The following is a 16,086-nucleotide window of genomic DNA, read 5'->3' as shown; positions in this document are numbered from 1 at the left end:
GATAGGAAACATTGCCAAGTCCACCTGTGCTATTGACTGGAACACTTGTCCTAAGTGATACCTAGAAATCTTGCTGAATGTTTTAGTCAGGCAGCAAAATAAATAAACCATAAGATAAAAATTCTTACTGCAAAGAAGCAAGTTCAGATATGTTCATACAGAGAAAACACTCAAGTCCTATATGTAATCACATACCTGCTGTAATCATGTCAGATGTAAAAAATATAAGGTAACACAATTCAGTGTAATTAAAGTCTTCAGGATAAGCCCAAAGGAAAGAGGCCCCAGCCCTGTGCAGCTTACAGTCTAATTGGGTGGATAACATACAGGCACAATTGAGGGTCTATGGGAAAAACTGGAAATGTGTTAGGAGAAAAGTTTTCTCTCCTTAACTTTAATCTCGCCCCATAAGTTTTTACTTGATAAAACTTAAAATAATGTTTTCTCATGGAACTCAATCTGGACCAATGATCTGAGGGTGTTCCTTATGGAGGAATTCAGAGAAGGAATTCCAGAGGTAAGGAGCAGTGAGATAAAAAGGTTTTAGACAAAAGATAAGGGTGTGTGTGGATGGTGTGAGGATGGCTCTAAAGCTGGCCATACACGTGGCGATCTCACGATGTTTCGTACGACCGTCGGTCGCACGAAACATCGTCAGATCCGCCACACACCATTCAGGGCTGAATCGGCAGGTAAGGAGGTAGAAACAATAGGATTTCTACCTCCTTCTGCCTATTCAGCTCTGAAGGGAGAATTTTGGTCAGGCGCCTTCTATGGCGCCCGATCAAAATTTTCTAACTTGGCCGATCGGCGAGCCGACCGATTTCAGCAGCTTCCTGCGATATCGGTCGGCTCGCTGACATGCCATACACGCACCGATTATCGTACGAAACGAGGTTTCGTACGATAATATCGGTGCGTGTATGGCCACCTTAAGAGGAGCAGATGAGAAGGCCAGGAATGTACAGGGAGACAATTAAGAAAAAGAATTGAGGAGCATAGGAGTGTTATGTATGCTATCTGTTGCTCAACGGGCAGCCATTCCAAATTGTTCTTTGTGTGCACCCAGCTAGACTATACACCCTGGCAGATAAAAGAGCTTCAGACGACATGTGTGTCACAGTCCCAAAGTGTGCCATGATATTTGCGGGGACTAAGCTTCCTCATGCAATGAATTCTACTTGTCACCATTTTCCAATAGCATCTAAGGGAAATCTCAGTCTATGCTAGAAAGACTACAGGATGAAGTGATTTTTTCTGAGCAGCGATCCTCGTTGCCAATGTGCTTGTCATAAGCAGAGCTTTTCCCATAGAATACCCTGTGTGGAAGTAGCCCAAGCAATTCCTCTCTCCCTACCCATGTTCACCATTGCTTTGCACTTCCCCAAACCCTGTCAAGTCCATACAAATGGCAATGAACCCAGCAATAGACTGGTGATAGTTTGTAAACCTTAACAAACCCATCTTTCCAGAAAGAATGTCAGGCTTAATGCCCAATTCTCCTCATCTGAACATGCAGTGTATCCTCAATCAAACACCACTTCCACCTCCATATCCATCTTCCCTCAGTCATCAATATAAAAACAGAAGATTTTTTACAACTACTTAAACTAGCCTGTCTTTCAATTTTGGACCCAGTTCCATCCTTGTCTGTGTGAACAACATCAAGTAACTGCACTCTTCATCCCTGCACTGAACTGGAGCTTAATGCTGGACATCATGGAGCCCAGATAATAATGTGCATAGTCTCCTTTCTAATTGGGCTAGGACTAGGGCTAGGGGGTGGGATTGCCATACTGGAAGGGGTTTGGGTAGATGGTGAGGCAACTTTAATACATGTGCTGGCCATACATGTACCAATAAAATCATACAAAACCTAGGTAACAGGGTAAATGGCCATGCCATTAATATTAATGGTAAAAGGAGGAGAAGGGCATTGAGCTCAATTCTACTATGAAGGTGCATTTGGGGTCAGAGAGCAAGTGTAGGGAAGCACTAATATGTGCAACATCTAAAGTGAATGCCATTTTGCCTGACCCAATTCTGGATTACACCGTTAATAAGAGGAAACAACTATATATTAAAGAGTTTAATTATTTACATGATAAGAACTCACCTTAACTAGCAAAGTAAAACAATATTGTCTCAGAGGAGACTTCTTTAAATTTTACCACTACACTAAAACTTATAAACACAAGAAAGTACTTTGTTTTACAATTGAATTTTATATTAGGGACTTGCAAAGCAATTCCAATAAACTATGCCAGAAAACTAGAATTAGGCACAGAGACCATTGTATTTGCATGTGACAGTATGAATATAAATCTATAACAGAACAAGTTACCATGTTACCAAGTTTGTCATGGAAAAATCCCTTTCCTACATTTAACTGATAAGGTCAAAATTGGCCAAAACAAATAGGTATGACATATTAAAAGAAAATATATATTCCTCCAGTAATCCCATTCTTTTGAGAACTGGCTTTACATGATTGAATTTGGTTTCTTGCATTATAACTGCTACCAGCTGATAAAATGTTTTGATTTTCACTGCATTAATTTCTATATTCTCTCTCACCACTGAAGTAAAATAAAGAGATCTGTTGTTAAATCCTAGTCAGGCCATGTTCCATAACAGAACTTGCCCCTTTGTTGAAGGAGCTGAAAGTAGAATGATAGATGTTGCAAACAGGGCCAATTGGGCAATGAAACTTGTGGGGAAGTGTTGTAGAGAGGGAGAGGTCTGGGGCAGAAAGATGTGCAGGAAAGTAAAGGAACTGGCAGGGAAGCTGGATACATGTTCTGAGGGTGCGTATTCAATGCAACTGAACATGTTCTGTGGGGTTGGGAAGTCGGCAGTAAAGCATGTGAGAAAGCAGTGGCTGCCCAAAGAAGCTGACAGAGGAACTGGATGGCTGGCATTGTGGGAACAGAGCAGACACTGAAAGTTATTGGAAAGCTGTCAGGGTCTGGCTGGAAACTATTAGGACTCATGGCCTAATATCAAAGGATTGCTCTTATAAGCATTAGACTTGGAGATTGTATGACACAGAAGGTGTTGTAATTGAAGCTGCCCAGAAATACTGGTGGCAGAGCAGGTTAATTGTGCTAGGAAGGGCATTTATCTAAAGGACAGTGCTCAAAGTAGTGAAGTGTCAAAAGCCAGTGAGTCATAAGCATGTTGCGCAAGTTGCAAAAAATCAACAATGTACCTAAGGCGAAGATAGATAGTTCTTTTTATTTGCAAATGAGTGTATGTGAACATATTATTATTTTCAGCGGTTGTGGGTAAGTAAAGGTGGCCATACACAGGTAGATTTAATTCGGCATATTCAGACCAAGTTAGCAGCTTTTCTGCCTGTGTATGGGGCCTCTGATTGGCCTACCCCACTGATTGCCAAGGGATTATTTACAGGAAGTGGTCTCCAGATATGGCTGTGTTTATCAATGGGTTATGGGGTCATTTGTTCCCTGGACAGCAAGATCCACTCTCCACCCTTTCAATTGCAATAATTTCTGAATGAAGCTTTAAACAAATAATATAGCCATCTCAGGTAAACCCCATTTGTAGCATTTTAGAGTTATCCAACCTTGATTCCTTGGTTAGATTCCGTGATTGGACTTAAACCTCTGGCCAAACTCCATTTCTCATACAGCACTTAAAAGCCATTGGTTGGTTCTAGAAAACCACAGGCCTCTTTTGATTGTAGTTGTTTACCAACTTGGTCTCTAATAATGTTGCTGTGTATAGCAGCTTATTTTATCCATAAGACTTGTTTGTGGATTATTTGCTTGGCAAGGATAGGGTTCTGGTTAGTTTAAACTTTTATTGCGCATAGCATATGCTGAATCACAGAACTACTATTCTAACAGCAGGCAAAGGATTTGTAAAACAGTAATTCCCAAAGGCGATAAAAGTGCACTAACAGGGGGTCAAGGTTTAGCAACATTCTTACCATTGTTCTCTCTAAGGTAAGTAAACTACAAAAGCTGATTTTTATAAGGAAAAGCAGTTCAAAAGCTGTGGCTATACACTGTGTAACTGTGCAGTTGTTTTTCTGCACTAAACAAAATGACTGATTAAAGTAATAAATGGTTATATATGAATCACAATGAAGATTTACACAAGACATGAACATTACTATTAATTAAGTGAACGTTTAATGTTGTATTACGACATATTGGTTTTATCATTGTTATGGTATGTACCAGCCCAAGCTGTGATATTTTTACTGTGTGATGTTTGCAAGCCAAATATCAGCAGATGTTACATGACAATTGTGAAATAATTAATCACACAGGAAAAAAATTAATTTTGGCAACACACAGTTAATAAATTATATAAGACTTTTGTCCTACATATTTATCCCCTTAGTATGTATATAATTTGCATACCTAGGCATAAATGCCTTCAAGTTGTCACGGGGTTTCCATGAAACTGTTTAGCTACTGAGATGTCATTGGCCAGTGTTCTGTTTCTTAACAATGTGAATATACTATTCAACAGCTCTGGCAGCTTTGACATAGAGCAGGGGCGTCAAATCCCTGACCCTTATGCAGTTGTGAAATATAACTCCCAGCATCCATTGGATTTTGACTCTTGGGGGAAAATGCATGAGTTTGGCATTGTCAGTAGTGCAATCCAGTCTCATATGTATTTCTCACTCGGTCTCAGTCAAGCCCTGATAAATTATTTACTCAAAAACATAATTATAAGTACAGCAGAAATACTATAGGAAGTAAAATGTGCATGTTAAACAGCTCATAGTGAGTGATGACAAGAGGTTCAAAGGGTATTTCCTTGCAGAATGCACCTATACACAAAACCTGTATTGCTGGTGGGTTTGCAAGATATGCCTTTAGCAGATGTTATTTGCTCTCACTACTAAAGGTGGCCATAAACGGGCCGAATGTAGCTGGCGATATTGGTCCTTTGGACCGATTCGGATCTTATCGGGCCGTGTAGGGGCAACAACGACTGGCCTACCCGACCGATATCTGGCCTGAAATCAGGGCAGGTTAAAAAACTCAGTTGGATCGGGGACCGCATCGGCTCGTTGATGCCTAAATTCCCCCGATATTGCCCACCCATAGGTGGGGATATCAGGAGAAGATCCGCTCAGCTTGTGTTAAAGGAACAGTAACACCAAAAAATGAAAGAGCTTTAAAGTAATAAAAATATAATGCACTGTTGCCCTGCACTGGTAAAACTGGTGTGTTTGCTACAGTAACACTACTATAATTTATATAATAAGCTGCTGTGTAGCCCCGGGGGCAGCCATTCAAGCTGGAAAAAAGGAGAAAAGGCACAGGTTACATAGCAGATAACAGATAAGTTCTGTAGAATACAATAGTGTTTTATCTGTTATCTGCTATGTGCCTGTGCCTTTTCTCCTTTGAATGGCTGCCCCCATGGCTACATAGCAGCTTATTTATATAAATTATAGTAGACTTTCTGAAGTAAACACACAACTTTTACCAGTGCAGGGCAGCAGCACATTATATTTTAGTTACTTTTATACACTTTAATTTTTTGGTGTTACTGTTCCTTTAATGATAAGTTAGCACAGGGGTCCCCAACCTTTTTTACCTGTGAGCAACAACTAAATATAAAAAAGTTAGGGAGCAACACAAGCATGAAAAAAGTTCCTTGGGGGTGACCAGTAAGGGCAGTGATTGGTTATATGGTACCCCTATATGGACTACAGGAAGCTCTGTTTGGCAGTATACATGGTATTTATGCCTCCAAAACTTGCCTCCAAGACATAAATAAAAAATGAGTACCTGCTTGAAGCTGCTGGGGGCAACATCGAAGCGTTGGTGAGCAACATGTTGCTCACAAACTACTTGGGGATCACTGAGTTAGCACATGCAGTTAGGTATTTGAAATGGCTCCGGGAGAATTAATTTTATGTCTTACTAAGAACAACTGCTTTTTAATTTTTTCCTCCATAGTTTGCCAACATTCTGATGTTTTTGTTATTCTTTAGTGGTAACCATGCTGCTGGAAGATGATCCCAAGCACACCCATCCCAAGTCACACTGATAATGTTTCTTACGTTTAGTCCTTCTGGCTATCACTGAACCTGGTGTTAGCATACAGTTCTCTGTTTGCCTAGAACAGGACTTTCTAACTAGAGACTTATGAGTTAGGTGTGGTCCTCCAAGGTATTTAAATAGATTCCTTCCTAACTATGGGCTTAACAGACTTGCTATGCACATCATAATTTTTATATAATCCAACCCATAAACATGCAGTATGTCAGTTAATTGGCCTACTACTGTGCACTTTGCATATGAATATCTTTAGTTATTAAGCTTGGGTACCAGACTCTGACTATTCAGAGAAGCCTTTATTGTTATTAATTTCATCTGTTGCTGGAACTTAAAATACAACTCAGCCAAAATGTAACATAATGAGCCTGTGGGACTGAGGTAAATGTGAAGTCAGCCATGTCTGAATAAGTTACTGGGTGGGCTGTATTAGAACTTGTTACTTCAGAACCAAAACTGTACAGAAATTCTAAAAAACTACAACTATAGAAAATATCTGGAATTATTAAAAAGCATGGCCTAGAAATTTAGGCTGCAAATCAACAAAACTTATTCAGAAACTCGACGTTGCAGATTTATGTTGGTACAGGTATGTTTTGGAAGGCTTACTGGTTTCAGTCTGGAAACTCATGGGTTATACTGGAACAGCAAAGACATAACAAACACCTTTTGCTTTTTTACTGTTCATACAATTTTCAAAATACAGGTTATCAACAAATCAGTTAAGCCACTTTAATTACAAACCAAGCAGTGGTGAGAGTGAGACATTGAAATAAGTGCCCGAACAGAAAGATAAATAACAAAATAACAATAAAATTGTAGCCTTACAGAGCAATTATTTTTGGCTTCAGTGACCCCCATCTAAAAATGGAAACAATTCAAAAACTATTAAAACAAATAAAGACCAATTGAAAAGTTGCTAAGAATTGGTCACTCTATAACATACTAAAAGTTAATTTGATGGTAAACTACCATTTTAAATGTTTCTGGTGGCTCTCCCACGCTTTGTCAGGATTTGTGTGTGCAGCTGCTATTTGTGCAATATCTCTGGCCTTTACAAGTAAAATAAAATGTCAAAACAAAATCAACCCAACGGAAACATTACATGTTTGTGAAGGCATCTGCATTAGGAATTATGCTCATTCAGTAGCACTTTAGTTAAAGTCACACTTTTATGTATATATATATATATATATATATATATATATATACATAAAGTCACACTTTTCATATACAGTACCTAAGTACAGTCTTTGAAGAATCTGCTCTATACAGTACATAAAGCAGGGATCATACAAAAGGTTGCAATAATAACCAGTGAGCAAGGACTGTTCAGCTAAGCCCAGTACGTGACATTAAACAGGCCAGTTGAACTGCAGGTTAACTAAAATCAGCAAAGGCTTATAGGGATTTACTAGACAAAGGCCTATACAGTAGTAGGAAACTGCATTGCAGTCACTTAGCTTAACCCAGTCTCACCCTGAACTCACCCTGACCCTGAAACATTCTGTGTATTTAAGTATTTTCTAACTGTATCTTGCAATCACCGATATACTATAAAATCCACTATATGCAAGTCCCAAGTTACTCTAGCAGAACAAGGGCTACATTACTCTTAAGATCAAGAAAGACATTTAATTTTGCTACCTAAGACATTGTAGGTGATACATATATAATTCCATAATGCCATTACCGGGGGGGGGGGGGGGGGGTTTGCTTCGACAGGAGCCCCTTGAGGGGTGTGGGGGCCTGTGGGGCGGCAGCCCCTGTGTGCCCATCACCCCCCTGTCCGACCCTGGTGAGCAAATAACTGCTTGCGTCCAGTAATAGGTTTAAATGTGTTTTTCAAATGTAGAATTTGAGTAAATACACTAATGACCACTGTCAGCCTTAATTTTAGACTTGGCCTATAATAATGAAGCTATGCAAACATGAATAAAAATATTTAATCTGCCAATTACATAATTATACAGGCTTATACATTGCACTTACCTAATAACACTATTTGTGGTACATTATCATAATTGTGCCAGGGTGTTGACTCATTTACAAATAACCAAATGGAATCTAGTATCTCTACATAACAAAAATACCATTGCTGTCTTTTTACCATATGTAGGTGTCCTAAATTCAAGAACCATCCCATATTCTGGGAAATAAATACTAACAATGTGCAACCAGTGATTGGTCCTAACAGGAAAGCTTTGCTAAGTGATTGTTTCAATCTTCTCTTGGCAGTCCTTACTATAGCTGGTCATACCTTAAGGTGGGCAATATGGGACTTAGACTGATTCGATCATTTCGCCCTAGGGCTAAAAGATCAGATCACATCAATGGGGATGCAGGCCGACAAGGCAAGGACTGCATTAACAAGCCATTGTGTTCATCATTATGACAAGATTTTTTAACCTCTGAGATCGATGTCTGGCTAAATATTGGTTGGGTAGGCCAGTTAGAGTGCCCCATGCAAGGCAGATGTGCTACTGAATTGAACTGAAGGAAAGAGATCTGCATGTGTATGGCCACCTTTAACCTGTGACTTTAGACCAGTAGTTCCCAGCCTGTGAGACTAGTCACCCACATGGGGCTTAGAGCCTTGGCTCTCCTAGATACCCCTGGAAGCTCATTTTGGTCAAGTGAAATTTAAGAAGTACACATTAATGTTGCAGATATTCTTGAAGCCATGACTTAATGGTCAATACACCAAAGTTTTACAATGTTTGTAACTTTGTTAGCTTCAAGAGGGAGGCTTAAAGAGAATAAATATGAAAATCAATGTTATAGATATTAAACTTTTTTATATACAAGGAATAGTTTTTTGTATGCTAGCTTCATTTTTAAGTTTTAGTTGTCCTTTTAAAACAAGGCACAGACCGTCGGAGCAAGGACTGCATCAACAAGCCAATGTCAGTAACCACTTTGAAAGGCCCACTTTGGGAAGGGTAAACTAGAATAAGTTTGGTTTACACCTATCTTGCCTCATTCCTATCCAAGCCACTGAAAAAAATCATAATAGACTCTAATTAAATGTAAACTATTTCTAGACAAAAATCTTATGTAGATACCACTCAAGGGGTTCTTTTATTATGGCTGTGGAGGTAACATGACTGCCGCATACATACTCATACCTTATTAGGGCTGTCTTTAGTTGTTACAGGGCCTAAGGCACAAAAGACTTTATGTGAAGTACAACGCAGGGCCACCAGGATTTGCCCCTCTCCCCCCCCCCAAAAAGACTTAGCCATTGGCTAGTTGTGGGTGCTGTTTTTTGTACTTCAACAACTGTTTACCATGTGTAGTTTGGGCAAAACTAATAGAAATTTCCTGTTTCCTTGTTACCCTACAGAAATTTCTCTTTTGAAAAACACAACTGCAGATTTGTGGGGATTCCCAAAAGACATCTCTGTGCCAAGTTACATTTTATTGTTCTTGGCTGTTCAGCAGAGCCTGTTGTAAAACCTTTGGCATGCCATGATTTAATGGGAATTGTAGTTCAGCAACAGCTGCATAACTTTCATCATAATGTAGAAAACATCAGTAAAGCTGAGTCTTTGCACTTTTAGTAAGTGTTTTTTCCCAGCCAAGACAAGGCTGAGTTAAAGCTTCCAGTGGCGCAATATAGGAGAGCACACCTAGAATTGTTTGTGTATAAATCATAAAAATCAGCCTTCAGCTAAAATGAGTCAGTACACGTAGCAACTTAGCTACTGCTGTTAAATGGTGAATTATTTTTAATCATAGTTACAAAGTTAGTTTTGGCTAAAAGAACCCCGCAACTATCAAGTTCAACACTTAAGTGCATCAGCAACCCAAAAAAACACTAGTCTTGCTGACTGTGACCTCCTACATGTGTGTCTAAATATTACATTTGAGCCTCTCAAGGTAATTTACTAAAGGCAAACAAACCATATACAGAGCAAATTGGCAGGCTCATGTATAGGGCCCTTCCAATGGTCTGCCTGACCGTATTCCAGCAAGTTAGAAAATCCCGTCAGAAGAGGACCGTGTTCCAGCCCGCACTCCCTGGTTATAGGCTGCCCAACATACTTCTTTGCTGTGTATCAATCCCCGTTGGTTATATGTATTTATGTACTGGATAAATGACTTTCACTGGGACTATCCCTTCATAATTTGGTGATACTTTATTTGCATCTGGATGCAACCGGGTGTCCGTGAACCATATTCTTCTAGTCCCGGTAGGGCTTTTTACTTTGTACCTTTGCACAAGTTGGACAGTATTTAAGTATGGGCTTATATGGGGGAGACTGGATATTTTAAATGGCTTTAACCAAGTCTTATTCCTTGTTCCAATAAAGATTGTGTTTTTATGTATAATTAAATATGCAGTGCCACGGCTGTGGCTTGTGGTATATTATATCCCTGATTGCACCTCTCACTTATTTAAAAGAGAAGGAAAGGTAAAAACTAAGTAAGCTTTATCAGAAAGGTCTATGTAAATACAGCCATAAGCACTCACAGAAACGCTGCACCGAGTCCTCTATCAAAAGAAAAACTGGATTTCTTGTCTTTTTTTGTGTACACAACCTTGGTATGCATTTCATGACACTTGGCTCGTGTCTCTGCATCAAAAATTTACCATTTGCTGCAGAGCACAACAGACAAACAGACACCAGGGCACTAGTGCTTCTTAGATGAACATTAGGTGGTGCACTCATGTGCACCAATGTTTAGTAAATGACCTCTAGCAGTGATAAATCTAAGGCTGAGGGCACACAGTGGTTATGTTAATTCACCTGGCAAAAATCAAAGAAGAGAAATATGAAGCAATGACTCAGGGGAAAACCAAATTTACAGTAAAGTCATATTTCCCACCATTACGAAAGACAGTGTTACCATCTGCCTACTTGTCTCACAGAAGAAAGTACATGTCCTTCTTGTGTAATACAGGTGAGGCTTGTCAGTACTCGCTTGCTGAGCTGGCACAGGACCTGGCTGACACAGCACAACTTCAATGCTGATTCAAAACCGCTTACTTACCAAGGCAACAGTACAATGTATTATTATTTGTTTAAAAATCCAAATATATGAATGTACTGTATACAATCTAAATAGGTGTTCATATGAAAATAATCATGCTGGATTTTGGTGACATTTCAGTAGCTCCACTAATATTATTATTATTGTAGGGAACTTTCACTTTCCCTGAAAACACAACTCTGTGACTTTAAATCTGGGACAACCAAAAACATGGCTGCTAACTGTACTGAGAAGGGACAAGTCCCAGTCACAGCCTGGCCCAATCAGCAGGAGGGATTTACTTCTGACCCTGCTGAAAGAGGTTTGGAGCCAAAAAGATATGAAAGGGAGGCAGATCTTTTCCAGGAAGGAGAGTAGAAGGAAAGCATGGAGTCTGTACAGTATTACTGAGAGCTGCCTGAGATTTCATCTTTCCTGGGAGTGTTCCTGTGGATCTGTACAAGTAGGAAGATAGGGTTTCCACCTGTAGAACAACTACCCATATAGGGAACCCCATAATCAGAGCATAGGGAGTTAGTTAACCCTTCCCATTCAGCTATTTAGTGCAGCTATTGCAGCACTGGATCTCAACTGGGACTTCTCATCAGCCTGCGTGACACTTGTAGTGGATCTCCTCAGGATACCAGGAAGCCTTTCTCTACCCCAGCACAGGGTAGGACTGGGCCGCCGGGACACCGGGAAAAATCCCGGTGGGCCCCCGGCGGCCCAGACCCGACCCTTGCGGCGCTCGGGGAAGGTCGTCGGCTGGGGGCCCTGGGAGGGGGGTTAGAGGGGGCCCTGCGAGGGGGGTTAGGGGGGCCCTAGGGGGGAGGGGTACGCTATGGGCGCGGGCCCCGGTGGGCCCTCCACAGCCCAGTCCGACCCTGCCCCAGCATCTCAAACACAGTGAGGATTAAAGCTGCCAGACTGCTTCCCTGCATGTGCTCTGCCTCACAGGGTCTATTCCCCTTTCACTGTCACCGGGAGTTGGATAGATCTTGTAGTTACACAACCCGGGGTGCTACAAATCTGGTTCAGTTTAGTAAACATGACATTGTGGGTGGGAAATATTTGTAGATTGGTCAGTACTAACCAACAAAGCTTTAACTGAATAGGGGTGAGCATTTTGTTAGGGATCCCCAAGTGAGAAAAAATGCAATTCTTTATACCCACTTGGGGGATATGCGGGACATGGCGCTGACATTTTTTTTCAGCCCCTTGGGAGCCGATTGGTTTGTAGGCAGTACAGTCTGATTAACAAGAATTGTAAGAGAGAGTTCCAAGCCTGCACATGGAATGCATGGAATGTCTGAGAACTGAAGAAAAATGGTGATGTTGCACTTTGTAGCCAAATATTCTGGTAAAGCAATAGAGATCATTCACAATGCCCCATGCAGTGTGCCAAATGAAAAGAAAGTCCACAGTTGAAAAGTCCACATTTTTTTGCACTTTTGGGGTGCACTTCCTGACGCTGCACGTTTTTGATCTGACACTACATACAAAGAGCAGCTAGTCCAGGGGAGTAAGTGCTTAGGAAATGAGCAATAAGGGGTGCGCTCCTGCACCTAGGATTGCCACCTCACCCTTTTAGGCTGATGCCAGATGTGGCGTAGGGCTGATATTTTCGGCAAGCGGAAAAACGCTTGGCGAAAATACAGCCCTACGCCTGCTACTTGTGCACATGTAGCCAATATACGCATGAAAACGCGAGAGAATGCAAAGTCTCGCGTTTTCATGCGTATATCAGCTACATGTGCCTGCACCCGAGCGTATCCCATTCATTCGGGTGCAGGCACAAGTAGCAGGCGTAGGGCTGTATTTTCGCCAAGCATTTTTCTGCTTGCCGAAAATATCAGCCCTATGCCACTTCTGGCATATATTAAATCCACATCCTGCTTGGATAATTAGCAATCAGTTTCAATGCATGCTGCATGGCTGCACATAAATCAGTTCAGTCTGCAGCATGCAACTAAATTAATTGTTAATTAACCATGCAAGCTGTGCAGGGGCGGGCCAAGCTGACCGGGCGCCCTAGGCAACAGTCATTGCCTCCACCGCTAGTGACAAGCAGCGGGGGCAATGACAGAGGAAGATGACTAGGGGTAGGCAGGAGAGGCTCCAGCCTGGCGCCCCCCAATCGTTGCGCCCTAGGCAGCTGCCTCTTCTGCCTACCCCTAAAAGCTGTGCATTCAGTATGTGGCCGGTATTAAGGCTGATGTCAGACGTGGAGTATTCTTGTCAAGCCAAAAACGCTTGCCGAGAATACGCCCTGCTACTGTAAATACGTATCTCATTCATTCGAGTGCAGGCACAGGTAGGGCGCATTTACAGTAGCGGGTGGTATTCTCGGCAAGCGTTTTTCGGCTTGCTGAGAATACGCCACGTCTGACATGGTAACCCTACGTGCACCCCTTAGTGCCCTTGCACTTGTGCCTCCAGGGGTCATGAATGACCTCTAACATTTTATAGTATGTAACAGAAAATTAACAGAATTCCAATTAAAAAATACTTACTTCTACTTACTTACTTCCGTTAATTTCCGTCTCCCCAACCCCTCATGTATTTGTTTCCGTTTAAGAAAAGGCAGACAGATGCCTGTGTTCTTTTAGCTCCTAGCTTAATCATGATAAAGAGGATTTAGCTGTAGAAGAAACTGCACATGTGAATGTCTAGGAGCCTGTTACTATAATAAGTATTCTGAGCCTAAACATCTTTTTTTTCTAAGTGGCTTCTTTAGAAACTTTGTAGTGCAACAGTCCTTTTCATTATAACCACACAGTGACCAAAGTAAATCAGTCATATTTAAAACATATTTGGATCACACTACAAGTATATAAAATGCATTTCATATGTCATTACATGTCAATACAGCCTGTCAGTTCTTCGAAGAGTAGTTTACCTTTAAATTAACTTTTAATATGTTGCAGACATTGATATTCTAAAACAACTAGCAACTGGTCTTTATTTTTTATGGTTTTTAGGTTATTCCTTTCAGCAACTCTCCATTTGGTATTTTAGCAGCTATCTGGTACCCAGCTAGGGTCTTTTTCACCCTGGAATTGGAAGAAATGGGAATATGAATAGTAGAGAGCCTGTGCAGATAAAAATAAAAATTAATAATAACAATAAAAATGTAGCCTCACAAAGCAATAGTTTTTGGCTGTTGAAAGCTGGAAAGTGACAAAGGCAAATAATTCAAAATGTATAAATAATAAAAACCAATGGCAAAGTTGCTAGGAATAGGGCATTCTATAACAGGCTAAAGGTTAACTAGTTATTGGCAGTAACTAGGAAGTTCTGCAGAAGGAGAAGTTAAAAGTCAAGGCCTAAATGTACCTTTCTGCTTTAAGCAGTCTATCATTTTTTTGAGTATTTTTAAACCTATTAATGTAATTAGACAAAAATGTCAATTGGTGTAATATAGGGGTGTTTAATGAAGTGCAAATTCAGGATGAAGCTGCAGAATCAGATATTCTTTTTTTTTTACGAGGAGAAATTTACAATGGGCTGGGCAGGGTGCTAAATGCAAAGAAAAGGTGCAAGCCCCCATGGTTCAGGAAAGGTAGAAAGTGAAAATGAACGAATGACTGCTAAATCATTCCATTCCATGGTGAACTAGGATGTTTGTGTGGGGGAAATTTCTGTGTAAAAAAAAGATTATGTCAGGCTTCATGAATTACAGTCTATGGCTGTGAAATCCCTTCCTGTGTTCTTTCATTGTGTAACGTGGGTTCAGCTGTACAAGCAGGTGGTTTATTGTCTGAGTTCACTTTCTAGACCTTGCCTTTAAAAGGACAGTGTAAACCCTTGTTCAGCTTGAGTGTAACAAATAGGGCTTGGGCTGAACACACGTTTTGCCTATTGAGTTAACCAAATAAAATCTATAGTTTTTGTTATTTCTTAAGCTTAACAGATAAACAGAAGCTACTCCATGTTTTGTCCTTGCAAGGTAGATAATTAGTTTCCCAGTGCACAGAGAAAAGGAAGTTTAGGGTACAAAGGAAGTCAGAGAGTTGCTTTCATTTCTCAGTTTACCTAGAAAAATAGATTTTTTTGTTGTGATTTAAACAATGTTAAAAAATAAATTCAGCACAATCCCCATTGATCAAACTCATGTTGAACAATGGTGGCTTGCTTCCCTTTAAGAAGGTGCAGGACATTTACCAGTTATCAGTGCCTGCTGGCCACATGCCTGGAAAGGAACAACCAGCACCCAGCTCAGCCTCACCTGAAATAATGCCTATGGGACATGGAACATATAGGGCTTTAATCACAGAAACATATTCCAGTACTAATGAAGGTTATGCCTGTTCTGCTGAAGTTTCTGTAAATTGGATATGAAGCAGGCTGCAACAAATAGGGCTGTTTGGCTTGTTACATCAAGATATATACTTAAAGGGCCTCCCCCTATATCAGCCATCGGTGGCTTAGGGACAACCTGAGTGCACCAAAGGGGTAAGAGTATGACATGCCCATGGGAATAGGATTGCTGTGTATTTAAAGGAGAAGGAAAGGCAAATAAAGAGTTAATCTCAAGCTGCAGGCATACCTTCAGTTGTCTCAATAATGCCCTTATGTCTCCCCATATTTCTCCCATTCAGATGATCAAAAGCCAAAAAGGAAGAAAAAATGCTGAGCTGTGTAAAGAAAGTTCCCATAATGCCTCGCTCCTGCACTGAGACCCAGACCAAGTGAACATGCTCAGTTAGTAAGACTATGAGTCAGCTTCCTGCTGATTGGCTCAGATCCACATTCCTAAGGGGTGGTAGTGAGTGACTTTTTCAAACTGTTGAACAAGGGTGGTTTTCTGCCCTTTAAGAACCCCTGACCTGCATTCTGCCACTGCCTGTGATAAGATTGCTGCCTGCCCTGACCCTTCCACGCCTGACTTAGCCTTTTCCTATTTATTCTATATTCCTGATCTGGTTTGACCTGGCCTGCCTATGAGTGTTTAGCGAGGGGCACTCCCTGAAGTATAAGGTGTTATAGGTAGCAGTGAAATTCTAATGTTGTTTTTTGGAAACCCTGATCATGACAGTGGAGCAGATTGGTGGAC

This window comes from Xenopus tropicalis, chromosome 2, assembly GCF_000004195.4.
Source record: "Xenopus tropicalis strain Nigerian chromosome 2, UCB_Xtro_10.0, whole genome shotgun sequence".
Classification (NCBI taxonomy): Eukaryota; Metazoa; Chordata; class Amphibia; order Anura; family Pipidae; genus Xenopus; species Xenopus tropicalis.
Note: the sequence above shows the minus strand (reverse complement) of the source record.